Raw genomic sequence first — 24,785 nt, forward strand, 5'->3', positions numbered from 1 at the left:
GAATGAAGTATGACAAAGTCCAAAAAATTACTGAGCGTGAGGAGAATAACATGCACGTCTTTTAGAATTTGTTAAAGTCTTGCGCAGTCTGGACTTTACAAGCTACCTATAATATTGTGCTCGATAAAGTAACTGTACAAACATTGTCACTTTTCCCTGGCTGTTATATCATCTAGTCTGCATCTCATAATATTCCTATCTTCAAAGAAATGTGGTGGAGACCATTTGTCAACTAAGACACTGTGCATTTTAACTGGCAAGACATAAAAGAAAAGAATACACGACATTTCAAGGAACAATAAACAGAAGAGCAGTAGTTGTTAAATATTATGACTTACTGCTTTTGGGGATGTGTGCCTTGTCACTTGGCATCCCATATTACCCTTTACTGGACATGTTATTTAGGCACACCACATTGCGTAGCGCATATCCTGTCTTACTTTTTCTGAAGGAGGGGAAAACTGTCTTGTCTGGTTTAGCTAAAATATGTTTTCCTCTTCCTCTACAGAAAAGAAATTCACATCAAAATAATGCATTTAACAGGAGGGCATTTGGGGAAAAAACAAGTATATTAAACACGATTGTAAGGGGGAAACTCAAAACTTACCAATGTGCCAAATTTATTGGTCAAAAGTCATATTTTTTTGCAGGAACAACATATGTGGTAAGAGAAAAAATCCTGAACTAAGGGTTGGTAAACCACAATAATTTAGATTTGTCAATGTTCATTCATGTTCATTGACTATTCTTACAAGATGACAAAATTTGAGGCGGTGAAGAAACCCAGAAACTGGAGGTCAGGAGAAGGTGAAAGTCAGATTGAAAAGTGACCGGCTTGAGTGCAAAAGCAATGTTAGTGGCGTGTAATCAGTGGACTAGTGTCATGACAAGTCCCCTGTGAAAATGAATCGACATTATAGTTTTCAGCTATATGATGCATGTTTCTGCCACCAACAATTTGTATTTGTTGAGTGTGTATAGTTGCATTAAGTCACGATCGTCACAAATCTACAATCCCTAACCTCTAGGACAATGATGACATATCTATCTAGCTATATTACTTTTTCTTGTGTCAACAATGAAGGTATGTCTGTGACTATAGAGCAGAATTACAAGTCAGTCCAAAATAGCCAGATGGCTCTTTGGCAACATACTCACTCTTTCACTTTCAGCACCTGATGTTTGCACTCTCAGCTCTCCTTCACATGTGACTTTTTTGATACACATGGGTGAGGCCCACAGCATACAGAGATTTGGCTCTGTGAAATGTTTGCTTTATCGTCTATTTCTTTCATACAAAACCCTAGCTATGGATAAAAGCTTGCCAGACTCCCCCAGTTCAGTACTTGCCAATAAGTAGTTAATCAGGGTCTGCATTCAGAAACATTTTCTTGGCCTACCTTTATGTAAGCTCAACAATAGTAGAAGATCTATAGTACGTATTTTTTAAGGAAGCAATCTTTTTTTTTTGCTCGATCAAGGCTATCTTTGGAAATTATTTTTATTATATCTGCACTTTTATAACGAAACAAGAGATGCAGGTATTTGGCAATATATATATATATATATATATACATATATATATATATATATATATACATATATATATATATATATACATATATATACATATATATATATATATATATATATATATATATATATATATATATATATATATATATATATATATATATATATATATATATATATATATATATATATATATATATATATATATATATATATATATATATATATATATATATATATATATATATATATATATATATATATATATATATATATATATATATATATATATATATATATATATATATATAAAAATAACTTTATTCTCACACGGCAAAATATAAATATCAGGTTTTTAAGCAAGGTTTCAACGTGGGCATAATTTCTCGGACATAGAAATTGGGTTAGGACACAAAGCCTTTATTGTTCACCAAGCCCCCGCAGCCCTTGGATGGATAAGCGGATAAGATGAATAAATGAATGTTCACCAGGCAGTGCTCGGTACATAGGTTGGCAGTCAGGAATTCAGGCAGACATGAGGCATAAAGGCAAAGTCAGGAAAAACTTTGATCACCCACGGGAGTAAGCAAGACTATGTTTATGACCACTGGAACGAGGCCTGTGAAGCGCAATGAACTGTCAACGTGCCTGAAAAACATATGAGGTTAAGAAGGGTGAGAAAGGGATGATGACGCACACTTGGGGAAACATTAAAAAAGAAAGACAGTGAAACTGAAAAACAAGACAAGGATCAGTGAGACAAAATAAAAAAAGGATGGTAAAGCCAATTTAAAATGTGCAACAATGCTCCAGACGTAAACAAGTTTTTCAACTGCTCCCTCACAAAACACAAAGTATTGCAGGTATTGGAATAGCTATCACCCTAGTGGAATTTTGCCAATGATTTTGGCAATTTCGCATATATCTGTAACTGTGCTACCATATTTACTGTTGTAGCTTCACACTGCATTTTTCCATGACTGCTGTTAAGCAACACATGATACACAGTACTGGGAGATAAAGGACAAAAAGTGGCTTCAGCAGAAAATAATGATTGCTGAGAGAACCATTGGAGCCAACCTGCCCACTCAACGACTTGCAAACTGAAAGAAGTCCGACTACAGCCGGGAGAGTTCTCTTAGATAACATACACACACACACACACACACACACACACACACACACACACACACACACACACATACAGACTGGTGTTTTGGAATAGGAGACACATCCACACCATATTGATATTGAGGAGGAATTTGAGTCTCCACAACATGAAATAAGGAGAGCTGTTTCTGAGGTGGTGTAGGGGTGCAACTTAAAAATGAGAAGTGCTTTATTAGAAAGACCTAAATTGATTTCCTGTCAGGAGGCAACCATGCTGATTAGATCGATGCAGACATGGTGGGAGGTTGAAATGGAGAAAGCTGAAGAACGGAGTGAACACTCTTTCCTCTCTTTGAGTTGTTTCTCGTTGCCTCTGGGTACAGACAGCGAACTGACTAGCTGTCCCCTTAAGTAATTGCCAGTAGGCTTCTATCCATATTTGATGAAGACCCATTAAACAATAAGACAGCACTTCTATAGATGCATACAGTAATTGATAGCTGATGCATCCTGGGTCAGTGATTTGACAGCTTCTTTTGCCAGATATCTTTTAGACCCTTGTCACCTTTTTGCTAGCAAGATATGGGGGGCTAGAACTGCTTGTTAATGAGTGAAAAGACAATTTAGGTCTCTTTGGCTCCCCGGGGAGTTGATTTTATCTCTTTAATTGCAGGCCTTGTGAACCCAGCTATGAGTTGTCACATTTTATCGTATGTTACTCCATCAGGGAATCTTATTAACTGTGGCATTAATGTAAGACTTAGCAGGTGCACATATGGGAAAGAAAAAAATTGAATTAATCTGTTCGTTTTAATCCACTTGTGATGACTGTGAAAGGTGTCAATCATTGACACATAAGCTGTTCATTGCATCTTCTCAATGCAATTCAAACTGTTACATATGCCTCCAAACTGTTATTGAAACCTTTCCTTCTGGATAAAAATCCTGTTCAAACTGACTGAGATTTACAGGAGGAAGCCCTCCCCATAAAAGACCAACGCAAGATGGGAAGATTTGTCACCTCAAATAATATGTAAAATCTGTTGCAAAGAAAGCTATATCGTTATCACTTTTAGATGTCTGTCAAAAGCTAAACCACAGCAAGAAATATTTCTGACAGCAGCATGATCAGTGGCTTGTGAGACAACAAGTACCAGACAGCAAGGATCAGTTGTACCCAGGGCGTGAATATTTGAGCTGCAGAGTTGACATTTCGAAGGAGTGAGGTTTGGGTTACCAACCATTGCTTAAACAAACGGAATCGTGTCGTCTTCAGAAACAAAAGCATCCATCCCATATTGATCTTACAAGGGATGGGCTTTGGCCCGTATTATGACGAAACTCAAAAATAGCGTCCAAAAGAAATAAAGAAAAAGAAAAAAAGGAACTAAAGGGAGATGGCTTTCAGGCCAGCTGGCTTGAGCAATGAGGTTTCCTTTTTTCCAGGGAGTTCACAACCCTAACTGAAGTATAAATAATAATGTGCAAACTAGATGGACAATACCTTGTCTGTGGTGTGATCATCTTGAAACTGCATGGAAAAATAATAACTTTTTCAAAAGAGGATACTCTGCTTTCCTTCAGAATGGCATCAAACCAACATCCTTTCTGGAGAGTTGCTTTACAGTTTTCACACTCCTTTATTCTAACTTCATGCACCTTTCCCTGATGTCAACCTCCATTGCCAACTGCTGAATCTGGTAAAATACACAGTGAAATAACTTTCATTAAGATAATTTTATCTGTTGGCCTTTTGCCCTTAAGATCATGACAATCATACTGTCGGTTCTTTACATTAGCCTGCTAATAAAACAATCAACAGCAAAAAAAATCCCTTCACCGTGTTTTTGGTGAAAGAAAACATTAAATTACATTTTGGATGATTGTTTGATTCATTTTGTCAGTTTTTAGTTTGTTAACATATTCAAGTGTCTCTTTTACTTCAGTATAATAAAGTATGGGGAAAATGAAGTTCCAATGACATTGCAAGAACATCAAAATTCCCCTATAAAAAAAGATGAAAAATACAAAGCTTTAGAGCGGGTAATTGGATAAAACTTTGCAGCACGTGGAGCTTCTTGAGCTTTAGTTCATTTCATGATAATGATAATTGAAAGATGGGGGAGGAAAAAGTACATTATAAAACGGGATTAGCAAAATGCCAGTGCTGAGTTCTACATTCACTCTCGTTGCACTTATTGGAGCAGCAACAGGCCTCTGGTTACGGCACACTAACTCACATGCCCCCACTTAATCAACTTCTTCCTTCTCAATTGCATTTGTAGTGGTTTGAAACGAATGTGCTTTGCTCTTCAGACTATTAACGTTCATCCATTAGGCCATGGTAAAATTTACTTCTATGACAGTGTGTGTAGTCTAAGGCATTGGTCCCCAAGTACCGGTTCGCGAGTTACCTAGTGCCGGTCCATCAGAGTAAAAAGGAATAATGTTTTCAATCTCGCCCTCCTAATTGAAATGAGAAAATTTGCTACAATATAAATAACAAATAATTGCTATTATGCTTGGAACTTATTTTTTTTTTTTGCAGTTGTTGGTGTCGTTTGTGCACCGACGCCACCTCCACATAATTTTTGGGCACCACGGATTGATGCAACCTATTCATTCCAAAAAGCACTGCATGTTCTTATCCTACTTTTGTGCGATAACAACTGTTGTGTTATTTATTCAAAGGGGTCAGTAAAATATCTGCTTTTATCCTAAATGAACCACTAATAAGTGTGCAAGTAAACCAATACTAGCCAATGTTTTAAGCAGAGAGGTGTAAAGACCGTCATAAGACATAAGAGATTGCTCCTGAGCGCAGGCATGAATGTTTCCTGAGAACACAAAAGTGTTTAGTGTAGCAATTTCATGCTACACTGAAAACCCTACCACTACCTGGGTTTCAGGTGTAACTTGGTATCCTAACAAGCTATGAACAGCTGCCTCTCTAATCCTACTAATTAGCCTGGAAACTGGCAAATGGCTAGAGTTACATTAAACACAGCATGTCTATTCTTTATCTTGGCACGTCAGTCTGTGCAATCTTCCAAATCAGAGTAATTCAATCCACGACTTCCACTCCCTTTGAATAAAAAAAAAAACTAACTGCCACGCAAAGGGACGGTGATCTTGCCTGATTTCTTTCACTATTGGTGTTGTACTCTTCATGCATAGGGTTAATCCAATCACAAGTGTCAACAACCATTTTCCCTCTACATCTTTGACATGTTGTGCATCATGTGCTTTACCATTAAGTGAAGTCGATATTTCAGTCACGAATAGAAGTAAGAATTATATGAGAAAGGTATTGTGTTGTGATTTATATTATTAGATTGAAACCAGACCAGTGCCTGGAGCCAGATCATGAGACTGCTCATAGTTCAAACCATAGTCAAACAGGACATAAAATAGGGTCATGTCCCCAATGACAAAAGTAATTCATATTGATCTCAAGAATATAATCTTTAAAAGGCACCCTATGAAACATGAAAAAACTATTTATAGTCAACAGCGGAACAATAAGGGACCAATGTAACTACACAACAGTCCAGTAGCCCACTATACCTGAAAATGTATGGGGTTTATTAGATAGCACCCATTTGTCATAAAATCCCACTCATTCTTTCAGTTCTGTAGATGTTAGGATAGCACAAATGATAAGGAAGAAATAGATGTGGTAGAAGGGTGCAATGAAAATATTTTGGATAATAGATATGACAAATTTGCACGGAGCAGTTTTGGGGCAGAATACACAAGAAATAAACACCAACTACACCATATTCATGGAATCCAGAGATTTAAAAAATATCCTAGGTTTCAATCTTTCTTCACACGATACAAAACAACTGAATTAGAAACAGCTGAGTAGAAAAAAAGCCCAGTTGCTCATTACCTTGCTAGAAAGGACAAAGTATCTTTAATGTGGTTTTATAAAACCTTTAGTGTGATTAATATATTTATTGCTTATGCCACTAGTCACTTAAGATTTCACCAGGAGGCACATTTTTGCAGTGATGGTGTTGTGAAAAAAATCAGTACATATCTGAGGGTCCATGGCAAAGAATTGTCCAGTGCTAGTCAACTGTTAAAGAAAGAAAGAAAAAAAGATTCTTTGCAATACAGCTACACAAAAAAAATGGCATTCTCATTTGGCTATTCAACTGAAGGCTGTGATGATAATTCTAAGTGGGTGTGTTTAGGTTAACCTCATGGTCTCAATCTGGCTCGTTTGGAACGTAGACAAAGGGAGATGAAAAGTAGTTATGCTTTCCAAGTGCACTAACCACACATTAGATTTTGATGAGTCTCTGAACATGCATCAATCTTATTCATTGATCTCGGTGATAATCTAACAAATAGAAGAGCATGTCACTGATAGCCTTTTGAAATCCCTCAATTTGCATCATTCCTTTCCTCTCCCATGTTACTTGATAAAAGACGCATCCTCTTGATCCACAAGCCTTTGTCTGACAAAAATTCCCAGTGACCCTCCATCCTTTATTTTTTGCACAAACACATGCTTCTTCTATCCTCTTGCTCCTTGTACTGACCATGGAGGGATTAAATGATAAGTCGTCCTTTATTCTCTTTTGGAACAGTTAAGGGCTGATTCCAGTCTTGCATGTCTGATCCTCTTATATCAAAGCATTCACTGAGGTGATTTCAAAATTCCTTCTTCCCTCCCAATACTTCTTAAGGTCACATAGGTTTTGGTGTGCCAACAAGTACTCAAGAGATGGAGTAAAACAAGATTCTAGGGGTTTTGTGAGGAAGTTCGATTTGCTTTTGGATCTGTTGAGTATGAAAAGTGTAATGAGTTTCTTCTCTCTTATTTTTACTCTAAAATAGATAGTTTTGTACAGTAATTGTAACTATACATGTTTTGTTTCCATTGTGAGGAAAAATATATCTTTGTTTTCTCTCCTTTTCCCACACATACATAGACAGACAAATTGTATTATTATCGAGCTTTGGGACAAAGCAAATCGGCTGTGGTTTGGGGCCATGCCAGTTGAGTGGGGTAGATGATAACGTGCTGTTTATGTGTAATCTGAGGATAATTAAGCAGGCACTTAGAAGGCATGCATTAGGTTGTATTTAAACTGACTCTTTGCCTGCAGGTTTTTAATTAAACGTGCCTCTCAATGCTTCCAAAGTACTTGTAACGTCTCTTGTTGTCTATTTAAAAAAAAGCGCGTCAGCCTTAAACTTCTGTGTGGAGTTTGCATGTTGTGTAGGTTTACTCCGGTACTCTGGCATGCATGCTATCTTATTTGAGCACTCCAACTTAACCTTAGGGAATGGGTGTATGCATGAATTGTTGTCCGTCTCCTTTGCCCTGCGATTGGATGACCACCGGTTCAGGGTTCCCCCGCCTGGTGCTCATAGGGTCATGCACCCCCACTGCCCTTGTGAGTATAAGCGGTTCGGAAAATGAATGAAAGATTTTTGCCGCAAAAATGAATGAGTATCCGTACCAGAGCGAGTGCCACAATTACCCGAGCAGTGGGTAAAGACTAGGAAAGAAGGAGGTGGAGGACGCAGTTGCCATGGAGATAATGGTAATCCTGGACATGCTCCGATGGTATTTTGCTCATTCTGATTCACAGGCAGCCCAGATTTACACATACCGCAAACAGAAAAATTTGTAGTTAATCTTTGTATGCCTCACTGACTTCAGACAAGTGTGTAGTAAAGTGTCCTACATATAAACTGAAGAAGGGTATCTTGAAAATTGCTACAAGATCAGTGCAACTCTCCAACCAATTTCAATAATAGTCTAGTAAGCAGAATGGCAATTGATCAGTGAAAACAGAAAATGGGATTTTCAGATTTGAATGGTGATTGCTTTTTCATACTATAATTTCCCATTTATTACAAAGAAGCTTGGCCATGGAATTTACTATTCTTTTTTAGAGTAGTTATTGCACTATATACTGAAAGAGATGCACTATAGTTTATACAAGATATAATTCTTTGTAGTAATCTTTTGCAATGCAATCCTGGAATTTTGTATTTAATTTAATGTGATATTGTCTCTGTCAAAAAAAACAACAACTATGAAATGTAAAATATATGTGTGTCCCTATTTTTGCCCTATCTCAGGCCCCAAGCTCTTGTCTTTTCATCACAATGTCTTTCAGGCCAGACAGAATGAGGCGCACAAGGAGAAACCAAGAAGGGGAGAAATGGAGAAACCCCACTGCATCCCAATCAGCCCAGCTCACTGAGGCAGAACGCTGGCTAAAGTACTGGAACTGAAATGGCCTCAGCTTTGCAGCCATTTCCAATTCACAGGCACCACAGTCCAATGCAATTCAAATACTAATAATAACAAACGAGGGAAAACTGAATGGATGGTGAAACATGCTGAGCTTTTTGAATGCTCTGTGTAATTGTTGCACACAGAGTATAATATCAGCTATTCTAAAAGGTGTTGTGTTCTGATTAAGGGTAAAGTAAATTTCTGACATATTCCCACAAATTTTGTGACTTTAAAAAGAGGGTAAAGAGGAAAGTACTGTTCAAGAATACAATGTCTCGCTTGAATAGAATGGTATAGAACAGTACATGGCAATTCCCATAATTCTACTTTCACCTCCATGAATTTAAACTTGGACCCACTTAAAATTCCATTGCCATTTGAAAGTTATTCCCATTGAGTTATAACCAAAACAATCCAACTCTCACTCTTATTGACTATAAAATCATACAATCCCCCCCCCCCTCACACACACACAATTTTTGTTTTTCCACATTTAGTCCCTGTTGTAGATCAGCAGGCCGCTGAAGTAGATTCCCAAGACAGACTCAGAAGCAGCCAATAAAGTGTACAGTAGATATTTGTTGAACAAATTGAGCAAGCCAAAAAACACTAGTACCAAAACAAAACAAAAAACAGATGGACAGAGTCGGCAAGTAAACTAAGGACACAAAAATGCAAAAGGATAAAAATAAGGAACAAAGCGTGAGAACTTCAAGAAAAGTGGGACACACCCAACGGTAAGTAAGGCAATAGTCTGACATTAGCTAATGGTGACAAGTATCCTTAAAAACTGTCATCCTAATTCATCACAGGTCCCATAGCCCTGAGAGAAAGAACAACTGAACACACTGACAGACATGACAATCCCATTGACTGAGGCCCAACAAAATAAACAGGATGTGATGAAGATTTACCCCAAAATGTTGTAATATATGAATGTGAGCATTACCCATTGTTCATCTACTTGTGCCCTGTGATTGATTGACTGGCAACCTGCCTCCTTGATTGGATAAGATATAGCATAAAACAAAGATGGTCACCATGCTGTTTCAAGTGACCCACACTGAAGGAGCACAAGAGAGATTATGCAGTTGCAGTGAGTCACCACAGATTTTCCAACTATGGCTTTCCATCTCAGAAAAGTCATGAATAAAATTTCTCAACTTTTGATTAAATTGAACACTCACACCCACACGACCTAAAACCCACTCAATGTATTGTTCACTGTGCTCATGTGTCCCTTTAACTCTCATTAATGCTTAAAAGAAGGTGCTGCATCTGTCTGGCAGGGGCAAGGCCATGTCTGGCACTGTCAACTGTGTCAGTTATAGTGCTCCATCAATGTGTTGGTCCTGATAATGCTTTAGCAGGCAGGGTTAAGCTGTGCTCGGTAAGGCTGCCAAGGCCCTAACCGTATGGCTCTTTGCCTTGTTGTGGCGTGTTGTCAAGATGTCGTCGAGCTTAGGGAAATCAGTGCTTTTGATTTTAAACCACTTTTTTTGACCACACAAGTTCCTATACTTGTAGTGAAGATTGCAGTATTTATACAGATTTGACATGTTGTAAATAAACTGTCTCAAATGGAATCTCAGTCATTAGAAGTCTTTAGAATTCAAGATTTGATCAATTCGGATTCGTTACAGAAAATCTTGCCCAAAAAAACACAAAAAGAAGAAGATACTCAGCCTAGTTGTTCATATATTTGAAACGGCACTTTGTTTTTCCATAAATCCCTCTGTATCCAAGCAGGTAATCCATGTGTTTGTGTACATATTTATTTGTGCGTGCCTACTACACAGTACTGACTCACACCAATAAGACAAAGCCAGGAAAAAACAAGCGGTTATGCCCAAATAGATTAGGATAACTAAACCTTTTTACCTCGATTAATTCAACCAATTTAATTATTTTTCATGAGAAAACGAATACGTAAACTGATCAACTTGAGCTGCCATTGATCAACTTCAACTAGGATACCCTGCCTCTTCCAATGTCACCTTTGGTCAATTGAAGAGGCTCTGAGCATAGAGAGATCCTCACTAAATAAGTGATAACTCTGTATTGAAAACTTTCTCAACAAGATATTTAGTGTATTGTAAAGTCACGATTGACCTAAATAAAAAGCAGGCAGCTCATTTTCAATGACTTCAATGAGCTTCAGGGCATTTAAGATGGTGTCCCAGATTAGAGGCATCCTCTGTCAGCAGCTCAAGACTGATCATGTCAAAATAAGATGATGTCACAATAAGCTTAAACGCCCTGATCTGTTTCTACTCCAAATGAAGCCTCCTTTTTTTCCATCCAGTATAACAAATTTGCTTCAGGGTTAAATCACACTAATTTCAACATTCCTGAATAAATTAAAGTATAAAAATACATTCTGGACAAACTATTGATTCAACTTTGTCTGAATAATTTCAGATTTTTGGGTTTCTGAACCCCTATTACACAATGGATGGCCTGCTGTGTTGTAAATGCTAAAGGTTTACAGGCTTTCAAGTCAGCAATTATTAATATTTATATTATTTCATGCAATGATGTAGTCCCTAAACAGAATCTGTTTTGGTGAAAAAGAATTGAGGAGGTATTAGAGTCACAAGCATTGGGATACATTAGTCTTTAATTAGCAATTCTGTAGTCAATAAATTATCTTTATATGCTGTAATTGTACTTCAAAGTGAACAGATACATGTTACAGGTCCCATAGTGCCACAATTATGGTATATTATAAAAATGTGTATGTTCTTGATAGAATTTTTATTCTGATACTCAAATGCTATTATACTAAATATTTTTATAACTAGCACTAATTGATCCCCACCATTTCAAAATAATTCTAAATGGAGTCGTTTATTTCTTTATCTAAGCAATTTGGGGTTATTTTCTACATCATCCACAGTTTAATGCATTTTAAATTGGAAGCACTTTAGGAGTTAACTACTTTCCTCCCCCTGACTTACAAAATGAACTTGTCACCCTCCTACAGAACTCAGTGTAAATCAAAGGTTGTAGATCGAGATAGAGCCACACAATTATTAGCGCAGAGTCCTGGATCCGTGATGAATGCTGCAATAATCTGTTGATGCATGGAGATGAGAATTATAATCTCATTCTCAGTTTCAACCCATTTTTAGTCACTAGTCACATGGTGGTTGATTTTATTCACTGAAGTTGGGGACCTGCTGTTCTAGAGACGTGATCATTATTTCACAACTAACTTTTAATGGTATTCTAATTTAAATGCGGTAATTAAATGTTCAGGTGGCAAAAAAACAAACCGCTGACTTTATTTGGCTGTTAAAGGCCAATCTCTAACACTAAATACTAACGTTTTTAGAGTGTATGCCTCTGAAATTGTTCCCCCAAAACTTTCGTCATTCTAAAAGCAAAGGGTGTCTGCAGATGACTTGTGAGAGTTTAGAATGTATTAAAGACACACTGTATGTACTTTTGCAATTTTTTTTAGATTGAAGTCATATTATTGGCACGTTATGAGCAAGCACAGCTGCAACAAACAGAAATTTTCAAGCAGCAATTACCATAATTAGGAATGTCAAAGCGAGTTACTTGTCATTATTTAACCATTTAAGACCAGGTTGTTATCACAGTCGTCTTTGTTTTGTTTTTCACTTTAATGTATTGCAATCAATCAAGCTTGTTTCTACATTGGGGGGAAATTGACTAATTTAATTTGTTTCCCATGAAACAAAAATAGCTAATGGTGCAGTTAATAGCACTACATTTCTCCTCACAAGCATATCTGATTTTAGACACATTTTTAGGTGACAGAAAAAGAGGTCATTACTTATCATTGGAAGATGTACAAACAAATTTACATCAAATGTTGCAAGATAAAAACAAGAAAACATGTATTAGGGAATAAAATGCACTAGCGTGACAATATTTTATTCACCAAGAAAACATATTTTTGTTTGTTTGTATTTGTTTGAACTGCTAAGGCAAAAGACTAAATAGTCTAAAAAAGAAATAGTGCCAAGGTTGTAATTGCACTGGGCTCTCTTTGCGGATGGCCCTTACCCCCACCCTCTATGCAACAGAAGTAAAAGAAAGATGGAGTGTTTGGCTCACCCAGAGAAGAGCCACAAAAGAAGTGGGGGCAGGGTCAATTACCTGAACACAATTACTGAGACTAACAACTGCCATCCATCACCTGCATCCTCCACAGAAACGATTTCATCCCTACATTTTGGTTGGCCTTCTCGCCAAATCGTCGAGACACTCTGTCATCCCCAAGAGGCACCTCCTCCCGCCAATTGAAAACCTGAGTGGCATTCTTAAACAACCTGCTCCTCCTCATCCTCCTCCTTGTCTTCTTTTCACCCACATGTCTCTCACTTGAGTCACCCCTGCCTGCAGAGGTAAGCTACCCTTGACAGTGAAGCCTTCCCGAGGGAGAAAAGCCCAGACCTGCCAGTGTCTGTCAGTAGAGCCTCCAAAAACATCTCAATGCTAACATTGCAACTCTGGAATTAGGCAAAGGCTTAACATTGCTACTGGGATAACTGTGCAGATAAGAGAAATTGCTACAAATGCATTTAGTCGGAGCAATGTTCCACCTGATACAGCAGTTCTCTTGTGGAACCAAGTTTAATAGACAGCGAAATTACACTTGAATTTTGGGATTCCTCTTCTGAAAGTTTATCTGGCACCCTGAAGATCCAGCAGCAAATTGTTATTAAAAAAACATCCAATGGACCCTGCATGCGTAAAGCAATATTAAACGGCTATTAATCTGGAGTCAAAATTCCTTTTTAAAAGAGTCCAGAGGAAAAAAGGTAAGCATTCCAATGCTTACAGTTCCTTCCTTATGTATCTCACTACATACTATATTAATACACAGAACACATGAGCCTAGCTATGATCAGATGTGATGAGCAACAAAAAAACACGGAGATCACGCTGCTGCAAGAAAGCGAGTCTGGCTGCAGTGCAAGCATGTGGAGTTGCATGCTTAATGTGGGTCTGGAGTCATAACCTGGTTATATGCTGAGCTTACTGATTAATCGTTACATCCATCTCTGTTTGTGGGGATTTGTTTTTATTTTAGTATTTTCCCCAAATCAACATGATTGGCATTGTAAATATGCTGACTCAAATGTAAACATAATTTTCAGAGATTTTCTTATTTGCATCCTCATTTGGACCTCTGCTTCTTCTTTCTTTATGCAACGTGAATATTTTTTTCCTCAATGTTTGTGAGTGAAAGAGGAGATCTGAAAACTAGGAGATGTGATGAGATTGTTACCTGCAGTGACCAGCCAAGCTAAAAGAAAGTTAAAAGTCCTACGGCTGCCTGTCTATTATTTCTTTACTGTCTTTTGGCTGGATTTTTGACAAGCCCTTTCTTTACCTTTCTTCGGGTTTGTATGTAGCCCCAGAGGCCAATTACTCAGAGTGAGCACCAAGATTCTATTTTCAAAGGCAGGTCACGGTCGAATGTTCTACATACTCAATATACAGGTCCAAAAAATTCCCAAAATACCTGCTTCTACCTCAGGCATGCAGTTCACGAAACAGCGGCCAATGCACCTGTGATTCGGCATTGTGTCCCGCTTCTACGACAGCTTGCATTTAATTTCCATTTTCTGTATATTTTGTTAGTCAAGCCTAATTAACAGCATCAGTTAAAGCCTTTGTGTTGAGTGAATCTGAGTTGTCACTGAAACCAAGTGTAGTCTACCAAATCTTGACCATGCTTTGCAGGAATTTTACTTTCAGTTGTGCTTGACTAGTTCTTGTCAATTAGCTGCACAAGTGAATCCACACCAAGAAAAAGTACACACAATAAAACGTGTTTCGTTATCATATAAAACTTCATTTTGTAGACTTAAAAAAAATAACTTTTACTGTATTCACCATACTATAAGTCTCGCTTTTTAAAAAATATTTGGCAGGACCTGCAACTAATTCTCAAGTGCCACCCACAACATGTGTTGTTGTTTTATTTAGAATATAATTATGTGAAAATCCATTGTGGTAACAGATGCCTATTTAGCCAGAGTTTCTCCATTTTATTATTGGTACTTCAATGTATGCTGTTGTCACACTTTTCCCAAGGCCTATTTGTTTTAGAAACATTCTGCCCTTTGCTTTGAAATACAGATCTATTTTAATCAGAAACCTTTGTAGTAATGCTATCTTAATTATAATGATTTAAGTGTAAAACTTCAGTCTTCTTGACCTATAGTCACACTACAGTCTTGGATATATGCCAGGTGATGTCACAATCAACAAACTCCAGAGTCTGTGTACACCAACACAAGAACACTAAATTGTAATCAGACTTGACAGTCCACCGGCTGCCAGAAAGGTCATCTCCCAAAGCTCGTCACCATCAGCAGAGCCACAAAGACAAATGTGGGGGGTAAGCAGTAGTTCAGAGTCCAAAGTGTGAAGTATAATGAAAGGAACAGGAACAGGTATGGAGAGATAGCAAGAGAATCAAGAAAGCCAAAGAACCACATTGCTTTTATGGCTAGTGGCTGCTCACTAACAGTTGGCTGTATATAGGTCAACTGCATCTGTTCTGGGTCAGAGCATGACAGTGGGTTTAATGAAGCAAAAATTATATGTAGCCAGTGGCGGAGGGTCAAACATGTGCATACATCTTGCTATGTGACTGTTGTGAAATAATGAGGAAAAGTACATATGTTAGTCTGACTGTGATATAGTAAACACTCTTCCTTCATTCATTAATCTTCTGAGCCGCTTATCCTCACAAAGGTCGTTAGGGCCAGTACCCAGTGTACACCCTGAATGGGTTGGTAGCCAATTGCAAAATGGAGGACATCATAGTAATCACAGCAAAATGAACAATCATTCAAGCTAATTTTTATTTCTAGAACAATTTGGAGTGTAAATTTAGCTTACCATGTTTTTTGGTTTGTGGGAGGAAGCTGGCACACCTAGACAAAATCCACGCAGGAATGAAGAAACCTGCAAAATCCACTCGGTGACACGGATTTACCATATATATGTTTACTAGTGAAAATGACTTCAATATACATACAATAAACAATAAATACAGGAGCTGTCACCATACTGAACTAGAGTTCTGCACCTAGAACCTAATCAAGACTTTTTACTACTACTTATGCTACTTATTTATTATGTTGACCAGTTTCTTATCTAATATTATTTAGTGATTATTTATATATATGTATGTATATATATATATATATATATATATATATATATATATATATATATATATATATATATATATATATATATATATATATATATATATATATATATATATATATATATATATATATATATATATATATATATATATATATATATATATATATATATATATATATATATATATATATATATATATGTATGTATATATATATATATATATATATATATATATATATATATATATATATATATATATATATATATATATATATATATATATATATATATATATATATATATATATATATATATATATATATATATATATATATATATATATATATATATATATATATATATATATATATATATATATATATATATATATATATATATATATATATATATATATATATATATATATATATATATATATATATATATATATATATATATATAAATAAACTTTTTAAATCAAAATATTGAGAGCTCTTGGCTAAAACGTGTGTGAAAGAATGGAGATGGAACTCTCGAGTAGGAGCCAGGCTTTTCTTGAATATCAAACAAAGGCCTCAATGAATAGTTATGTTGCCAAAAAAGAATAATTGTGATGGGAATGTATTATACAGCAGCTACTGAAACAGGAGAGAGTAATTAAATGTAGTGATAGGAGCGATTCTGATTGGTACCACATGAACATTAAAAAAAAGGTCTCACATAGACACTGAACTGAAGAAGATACAACTACATGCAATTTGGTATTTATGTTGTCTAAGGACAAGCTCCTCTAGTTTCTACCCTGTGATTTGCACATCTGTACCGCAGTGATAATCTTTGTGGTACCCTGCTTTGATTTAAACCCACTTCCACAATACACAAACCACTTACGACCATATTGGGAGGCCACCTCCCACCCATCTTGTTTTGTGAAGCCACAAAAGATTCATCACTATTACAACAGCGACAGGTCGATTACCTCCAGGGAGTTCAAAGAAAACAAACAGAATCCATACATTACTATTTCTCCTTAATTTACTTTGATGTACTCTAAATTAAATACATAAAGTTTTGTCAAATTCATGATTTCTTTTGTATAGTCAGTCGCATGAGCTCAATGTTTAAAGAGGGATGGTTTTCCAATTTGAAGCCACATAATGACCATGGACTGTCCATTTTGGAGTAAGTGAGTCATGATTTCTCTTCCTTGTGTAAATAATTGAGATTCTCTTGACTAAACTATTTACCCTTAAATCAGCACACTAGGGGAAAAATAAAAGTACATGGTCATTTGAAAGAGTGGGAAAAACTATTACTACACACATTTCTTTTTTTTCTTCCTCAGAAACAAGCAATTAATTGCACAAAATACCACATTTAACATCACATTAAAATGATACCAACCAAGCTGTGTAGTCTAGTAAGCAAAAAGAGGACAATTTTAGATACTTTGGTGTACAACCCACCCACCCCTTTTCCAATTTCCTTTTTTCCTACACTTTCTTGCCCTTTGGGGTCAATGTTTTCTTATCTTCTAGAAGGAAACAAGCACCACCTAGATAGTTCACCCTCCATCCCGACAGGGCTATGATCAGATAGCAACCATGAGGAATTGCTTCTTGTCATTTCATACCTGTCAACTGGTACGTTCTCGCCGTAATTGGTACAACTGAAAGCCCATTTTTATATTGGTACGCTGTACACATGAAAATGGTACGCTAAACGGTGATTTTGAGAAAAAAAAATAAATTAAGGCACTTTCTAGCCATTTTTCACCATCCGCCATTGTTTCTTCCCGGAAACGCATGTCTGCCAAGTGATATATGTACCGGCGCCTCTGATTGGCTAAAAAAAAAAGATCATGATAAACATTTCGTTTTGTAACACTTTCACCATGTGATTTCCGTTTCCTGTTCCCTTGTTTATGTTTACTTTCATGTTTATGTCTACTTGTTGTTCGTGATTTTTTACAAAAAAGTAAAGTGGTAAGATTTTCCATGTATTTATACATATATGTAAGGGCGAAAACAAAATTTGGTAAGATCACAAATGGTTCGAGGTTGACAGGTATGTCATTTCCAAACTAAAATTCAACTCACCTGCCTTATATGGAGAGGTGTGCATTATGAATCCTCTTAAAATACACATGGATGCCTTAATAAAGCCCCTGAGTGAATATCATGAGCAGCCATTTCCATTCCTTTGACACAATTTTTGCTCTTCACAAAATAAAACCTTGCTTGCCTTTCAGCTTTCCTAGAAAATTTAAGGGATCAGTGGACCAAGAGTTCATTTTATGGTATATTTCAAACAATATCGACTCTAAAATCCATGTTTTTTTATCACTAGCTCACAGCTACAGACTTGTTTCAAATACTGCTTAAGTGCTATGTGGCTATACCGACAGGGTCTATCAAGAGGTGGGGCATTGTGTGACAACCAGTGCACAAACACACCATCTTAAACACACAGAAGAGTCAGGATTACACAGGTTTATCAGAGATGGGGCCAAACACCTTAGCATCAAGACAGTGTGTAAAAGTCATCTGGGTGTGAGATGTTGAGGGTATCTTGGTGTATAATACCCAATTTTCAGCAGGATTGCTAACACATAGTACACACTACTACACAAGATAGCAAATTATAAGTGTATTTCAAGGTAAGGTTAGATCAAATCTGTAGAGAAAGACAAATTTGTTGCATTGGTACTACTGTTTAAAAGAACATAAATACTACATGCCACAATACATTTGTAATCACCCGTTTCATATTTTGGGGTAAACTATAATTTGTTGTTTTGAAAAATGAAATAAGTTACTAAATTTGACAGAAATATAAGGCCTCTTACCTCTACTGGGACGGGAATCCTACAAGCATTTAGTCCGAAAATAAAATGAGTACCAGGGTTAAGAAAAAAGTACTCGTATTCTATTACATTGCTGCTATGATGTCAGCCTCTTCTTTAAATAAATATGTTATCAGATTCTGCTTGATTGAAAAAGGCTGCCGTTCTTAGGCAATGATACCTTAAGACTCGATGTGAGAGCCATATGTGCATTACGTCCCTTGTGAGTTTTGTAAAATTTCCACAACCTAATCGCTTTATTTATGTGTTCCGGTGAATGTTGAAAGAGGCGTCACAAATTTAAAAGTAAAGCAGCTGTAATTTCTTTATAATTTCTCTTTTTTTTGCAGAAAATGGACACACAATACTTCCTGGGGGTTTTTAGCGGAAAATTATGTTCAGCCAAGTAGATAAAATTGACTCAACATTAAAACTGATCAGGTAATTTTTCAAATGCCTGATTAAACTGATACAAAAATATAAAATAATGGACTGAGTCAGGTATATCTCCAGTGGTCATTATTGTAGTCTGTGCTACTAAGACTATTCAACATTCACACGATACACATATCCCACAATTAATAACTCCACGGCCAGACTCATCTATATAAGATAATTTGATAAATGTACTTTACAATGCATAATCTTTGGACAAATTTAGAGGTGAAGTATGAAAAGTACTTGTGGTTAAATATCAGGTACCTTGCTGCATATGATGTCTGTTTCTTCTGTTAGTGCCACCAGTCAAGAGTTCTACAAATTTCTTGCTGCTACTGTTTGCATATCATACCCTGGAGTTATGTCCATGTCTTGCTCGTCAGTTTCATTTTCTTTGTCTTTTTGTTCCACTTTTCTCTGTCAGAGTTTGGAACAAATTATTACTGTTTGCTCACTTGCTTCCCAGGCTCTTGTTCTTAGTCGAGTTATACCACTTGTAAAATATAATAAATCAAAGAATGTGACAGCAATACATTGAGAGGAAATTGAAGAGGGTTGTTCAACCAGCTATAATGGTAATTTTGAGACAGGAAACAATAAGAAACGATGTTTGACAGGCACAAAGATGACAAGAGTGCAAGAACATATTAGGACATTCAAACAGAAGACAGTTTTAGAAATGAGCAAAACGTGTTCATGGGATCTTTGGACCTTTAGAAGACAATAAAAGGAGGGGAAGGATAGTGGGGGGTGTTCTGTTCATCCTGTATCCGAGCCGCCTGCTAAGCAGATGATGATGAATGAGGCGGCAGGGAGGCCTGCTCTTCTTTCTGTTTGCCGGATGGAGAGTTGTGCATGAGTCGTTCTCTCTCTAATTACCTCTCACTTACCATTAACGCTGCCACAGCTACTCCGTTCCACTATCAGTTCCTAGCCTATGGACTGCCACTTCCCATTGGTCCCTGGCAACTAAGCAACCGGATAGGTTGTCACTCAATCTTGATGTCTATGTAATAAAAAAATAATAATAATACAGCATTGGCTTCTATTTGGGTCAGGTGAATTCTAGACTATACCTGTTTTCTAATTCCTTATCAAATCATTCATTTTCGCTCATTGAGGACTGTTCACATCATATGAGGTAAGATTCTTGTAATCTCAAAATCATGTGTGCAAGGTTTGCTTCAACTGACTCCTGTAGACAGATTCCATAAAATCTAGAACAAACAACCCTGCCTTTTAGGAGCACTAAAGTTCATTATTAAAGATGTTTTGTTCATAAAGCACTAGTTGGGGTAGGAGCCTAACCAAGCACCTCAGACAGACTACCAGTTAACCACAGGAGAATTGTGGTTGAAGCATTGATTATCTGCATTGAGAGTAAGCTACAGGTTCCACAGGTTTACCAATGCATCCTCAATAGTGAGACATTGTAATGTTCAGAGGCATAAAGCATCAGCCTTCATAGCCTATCTACTCTTTCTTCCAAAGTAACTCTCTCACGACGGAATCGGCCAAGTCAAATGAGTCTGGACAGTCAGATAATTAAACAAAAGTAGTGTAAAATTAGCATCCATGTCATTAGACTTTAATGATAGAGTGATTAAAATCAAATGCATTAGGCTAGTAGACAAATGGAATTTGGAGAGATTGCGGCTTGTTGAAGATGTGGTATGTCCGGAATCATCTTGGTTGATGATCTCTTCAATTGAAGATAAATGTGGGAGATTAGAGAGCTGCTGTTTCATCGAAACAGTAGGGTTTTTTTAAGAGGTTGATTCTTTTGTTGGTTTGTTTGTTTTACACAACTGTTCTGATTTTGAGACAAATCTGTCATACTGTAATTGGTCCATTTTTTTTACACTAACTCGATATGACTGCAAGTTTAACCGGTTTTACTTGTAGAAAATAATGCAACTGATTTATGTATTTTTTTTTGGGACATGACTGAAAAAGTAGTTCCGTATACACTTGCACAATCTTGCAGAGATATTATGTCACCTCTATTGTCCTCTTCTACTGAATCCTTAAATAAAACCAGTGCCCAAGGCTTGGAGAGCTATTAATATTGCAAGACTACCTTTTTCATTATGAATGAGAACAAGTGTGAAGACTCAGAACAGGCTGCAAAACAGTGCATGACTCCTGCTGTAACAATGCAGACCACTCCAATAATCAACATGCCCCTTGACACCCTCACACAAAAAGTTTTAATTTACGTTTTAAAAAAAAAAAGCCTCATCTGGGTGAAATCCTTTTTGCAGAAGAAGGTTATTAGTTGTCACTTTAAAAAAATATGAATTGACAAAATTATCATTTTCTCCTATCCTATTTTTATAGAATCAAAAGTAGCCACTCAAAACCTATTGAATATCACTGGCCTTGTTTTAATCTTATATTGTTTTTGTCCTGTATGTGTCATTTAAAAAGCGTACAGCTTGGTAACTTGACTTCATAAAAAATTTAACTTTGTCCATTAAATTGTCCTGCGACATCTGAGATGCCTGACCTGCCAAAGCACTAGGTGGCAAAGGAGTGCCTCAAGGTGCTGATCTAGTTCCACTTGCACTTGGCCTCTGTCGATGTCACCCACAGCTCCGAAAACTCTGCTAAAGTGCTTCCTGATTTAGATTTGCTTGAAGATGCTCAGGCTGATATTGCAGGGGGAAAAATGCTCTACTTCTATGTGACAGTAAAAAGTAGTCCACTGGTTAACTCTATAGATTCTCAGTGACAGCAGACATTATAATGATCTAAGTTAAATTAAGAATTCTATTTTAACATTTTTATATATATATATTTATATATATATATATATATATATATATATATATATATATATATATATATATATATATATATATATATATATATATATATATATATATAAATATATATATAATATTCAACTATTTTTTGCTTTGTTTTGTGAACAAAGAGCTTGAAATTTCTGCAATACAGTGTCAGACCAATATGTCACACGAAAACTTGCTCGTCGCCAAATACATTTTTGTGTTTACTCAGACCTTATGTTGCCAACAGCTGAAGTCATAGGACACAAAGGTGGACAATATAAATTTACATTCTTGTTATCTTTCATCATCTCTTATGAGCCAGCAGCAGATAACTCATATATTGGAAAACACGCAAATATAAAGCAGCATTCTCCATATATTGGAAAACACGCAAATATAAAGCAGCACTCTTCATATATTAGAAAACACGCAAATATAAAGCAGCACTCTTCATATATAAGAAAACACACAAATATAAAGCAGCACTCTTCATATATCTGGTAAACCTTCAAACTTTGTAAACCTTGTTCTTTTACTGTATCATATTAGAAACTACATCCAGTCTTGCCTCTCAGCTTGTGTAATTAATCCAACCTGATCCCAAACACATGCATGTGTTAAAAAAAAGGCACCACCTCTCTCCTATATTTTATTGCCTTTTCTCTTGCATCCTTCCAACCCCGATGTGCAAGCTAATTCATTGTCACCATCTGTCTTTTGAGCACACTCATACATTGGTTTATATGGGTGTGCCATTGGTTTTCTACTGTGGGAAATACACATGTATATGTTGCCAGGTGTGCTCTTAGCGGTGCTGTGACCTTGGACAGAAGACTTACTGCTGCATCACACAACCACATGACACATTTTCCCATATGTGATAGCAGCCGCTTTTTGACAAAATTTAATGACAGGAATGGACACATATGATCCTTTCATATCACTTAAATGAATTATATATATCCTTTGAAATGATGTTTTTGCAACAGCATATGGAACTCTGCATAAGGAACGAAGGGCCGTGACACTGCTTAAAATAATTGTATGCAGTTTGAACTATTGCAAGTCTCTGTAATGTCAAATGATCAAACATTTCCACTTTGTTTCCCAGGCGAGGATCTGCGACTTTAATGCCTTAAGATTGGGAGTTTTTTTTTCTTTTTTTAAATGCAACAAGTGTCTTCTCCTTGCAATTTGCTGCCTAAATAATTCACATGGCTATTCCACCTCTAAAGACCACCTATCTTATTCATTATTTAGTTTCCTTTTCACTGTGGCAAGAGAAATCTTCAATTATTTAACAACAATATAGAGCATTGCATGGGGTTAATAGGTCTTTTGCTGACTGTGAGCACTAGAGGCAAAATGGGTAGTGGAGGTGATGACATGGGCAAAAAGCGGAAGATTTGTGATAAAGATCTTGTGACCAGGAGGAATTGTAACACGAGAAGAATTTCAGCTTAGTTGTAGCCTGGTCTCTTTTAAACTAATGCTTTGGAATTAAAAGTAAGAATTAAAAAAAAATCGGAATGTGCTTTAATTCATGGATATTCCATCATTAAAAATACTATAATGGTATATTCAAATTATTCATTAAAACATGGATTAAAATGTTGCAAGATGTCTAATGCATGAACTCTAGTGGATGATATTTCTTATACACTACGATTTATATGTTTTCATTCTCATAAGAAAAAATTATTCCGGGTTATATAGGAATTTAAAGTCCATAGCAGCGAAAACTGACCAACATCAGGTATGCTGTCCATTAATAAAAAACAAGTACACCTTATACATTTCATCTACATAACATTAATTTGGCCGATAACTGATCAAAAGCTATCATTTTATAATGTTAGTATTAACATCACTAATTGATAGGATGTGTCAAATGTCTTATTAATATTACAGTGTGGGCTGGATTAAGAATTTAACTGACTGCACATGGTCATTAGTCTGAATGATAAAAATGTAATAAATGATTGAGCTACATTTCTATTGAATTTAATCAAATACACTTTAATATTCTTGTTCTCCTATGCATATATATATATATATATATATATATATATATATATATATATATATATATATATATATATATATATATATATATATATATATATATATATATATATATATATATATATATATATATATATATATATATATATATATATATATATATATATATATATATATATATATATATATATATAAAGGATTAAAAGGCCAACTTCATAGTATGTAATTTCTGTAATCATGTTCTTTGTTTTCAATGCTGTTGGAAAGCTTGCAGCGCCCCCATTTGGCACAAATCTGAAGAATCAAAGATTGAATTGTAATGTTACCCCAACTTCATCATCCCCCAGCTTCATTTAACAAAGTCGTGGATTGTGATAGATACTGCAACCATGAAACATCTTTTTTTTTTCTTTTACAATGTATGAACTTCTGTGAAGTGCCCATTATTATGAGTGACCTGAGCTTTCTGGCTTCCCAAGAAAAGCTCGACTTTCTCAGACTTTCATGAAATCAGTTTAATCTTGAATGTCATCAATAACGACCTTTATTCCACTTTTTGTACTATATGATTTAACAGTTGAAATTCTGTACATCAAAGAGAAGC

The 24,785-nt window shown here is 36.0% G+C and overlaps 1 protein-coding gene across 6 annotated transcripts in view; it reads right to left on the reverse strand.

Moving 5' to 3' along the window:
• The window catches only part of mfsd8l1 (major facilitator superfamily domain containing 8-like 1), a 74,372-nt gene that overhangs the window by 15,613 nt on the left and 33,974 nt on the right, over positions 1–24,785 (reverse strand). The window contains exon 14 of one of the 6 annotated variants that reach the window (XR_013326403.1): positions 21,658–22,012. The exons of the other annotated variants lie outside the window; for them this stretch is intronic. The gene's annotated coding sequence lies outside the window, so the exon portion shown is untranslated. Of the gene's footprint in view, positions 1–21,657; positions 22,013–24,785 lie in introns of those variants that run through there. 6 annotated transcript variants of the gene reach the window in all.

The sequence above is a fragment of the Stigmatopora nigra genome, chromosome 5, assembly GCF_051989575.1.
Source record: "Stigmatopora nigra isolate UIUO_SnigA chromosome 5, RoL_Snig_1.1, whole genome shotgun sequence".
Classification (NCBI taxonomy): domain Eukaryota; kingdom Metazoa; phylum Chordata; class Actinopteri; order Syngnathiformes; family Syngnathidae; genus Stigmatopora; species Stigmatopora nigra.